Below are 1,953 nucleotides of genomic sequence, written 5' to 3' on the forward strand. Positions count from 1 at the left end.
TTTCCTCCAGTGTCCAGAAATCTCATTTGGCTATTAGAAATACATGTACTTTATTCAAGGAGTAGATTAGTGTGCCTCTAAACATGACCTGAAGAAGTGAAAGCATGTTTACAAATGAAGTGTAAAGTAGGCAACGGTGTAAATCCGTATTGATGAGTGGGGGGGGGGATGGTCGGCGATAGTCACCATCACCATGATCACAAGCCCATAACTGGACCGGCGCAGCCTGGGGGGGGGGGAGAAACTTGGTGCCCCCCCCCCCCCCACACACACACACACTTTACAGGGATCGAATGTCCCACTCTTTTGCATGAAATTAAAGTGGGAGGGAAGTGGCAGCAAGTTCTTGTTTTTGTCTGGGTTTTTATGCCTCCGCCACGAAGTGGTGCCGGAGGCATTATGTTTTCGGGTTGTCCGTCCGTCCGTCCGTCCGTCCGTCCTTCCGTCCGTCCGTCCGTCCGTCCGTCCGTCCGTCCTTCCGTCCGTCCGTAATGAATTTTGTGGACAAGGTAACTATCAAAACCTGTTGAGGTATCCTAATGAAACTTGGCATGTATGTGTATTAGGGGGTGAAGTTGTGCCTATCAACTTTTGGGTGCACATGCTCAAGGTCAAAGGTCAAAAGGTCAAGGTCAAATACATAAAATTTCACTTTTTCCACCATATCTATTGAATGCCTGAAGATATTTTCTTGAAACTTAGTGTATACATGTATTACCCAATTAAGATTCTCTGGTGAAAGTTTGCGTCATGAGGTCAAAGGTCAAAGGTCAAAAGGTCAGGGTCAAATACATGAAATTTCACTATTTTCGCCATATCTATTGAATGCCTGAAGATATTTTCTTGAAACTTAGTGTATACATGTATTACCCAATTAAGATTCTCTGGTGAAAGTTTGGGTCATGAGGTCAAAGGTCAAAGGTCAAAAGGTCAAGTAAAAATATCAAAACTTCTTTTTTTTTTCTCCGTGCCTTGGAAAATTGTTCAAGGTATCTTCATGGAACATAGTATATACATGTACTGACTGGAAGTGATTATCTAGAGAATGTAGGGTTCATGGGGTCAAAGGTCAGGGGTCAAAGGTCAAGTGCAACACTTCACAATTTTACTATTTCCCTCATATTTATGCAATGCCAGCAGGGTTATTAGTTTTTTACACTTGGTGTATGCATGTGTAACCTAATAGAATTTCTCTGGAAAGTTTTTTTTTTCTTCTTTTTTTGCCTCAAAGGTCAAAAGGTCAAAGATCAAGTGAAAGTGCTGAACTAACTTTTTCCTCCATATCTCGAAGTGGCTCAAATTATCTTGAAACTTAGTACATATTATGCATGTTCTACCTGAAAGTGATTATCTTATGAATTTTAGGGTCAAGGGCCAGATGAAAATGGTAACAATTTACTATTCAATTCAGAAATTGCACTTTTTCTCCACACCTGTACCTTGAAAATTACTCAATGCCTAAATGTATGAATGGGTCAAAGTCGAGTTAAAGTCCTTAAATCCCTAGATACATGCTCTCCTATTCATCCAATTAAACCTAGGTCAAGGAAGGTGAACATTCAACACATTTGTGACAAACTTGTCATTTCAATATTTTGCCAATTTTGTGAAAATGTAATCACACATTGTCCACATGTACTATCTAGACCTATTGGGAAAATCATGCATTATGGCGGAGGCATACCAGTCGCCAAAGCGACATTTCTAGTTTTTTTTGTGCTTTTATTTTGCTTGTCGGCCGACTTTCGGTGGAAAATCAGACCTTTAAAGTATGAAGACTTTCGTGTTTTTGTTTCTCTTGTCTTTTGATTTTCTTTATTCTTGACTGACAGGCGATTTTGACCCCCCCCCCCTTTGTCCAAAACGTAGCGTAGCCCTGAATAATGCCCCAATAAATTCAGTGAAATGGTAATATTATGGCTCTCCAGTTTCTTTGTATGTAATAATGTAGTA

This window comes from Diadema setosum, chromosome 15 (assembly GCF_964275005.1).
Source record: "Diadema setosum chromosome 15, eeDiaSeto1, whole genome shotgun sequence".
In the NCBI taxonomy this organism is placed as follows: Eukaryota; Metazoa; Echinodermata; class Echinoidea; order Diadematoida; family Diadematidae; genus Diadema; species Diadema setosum.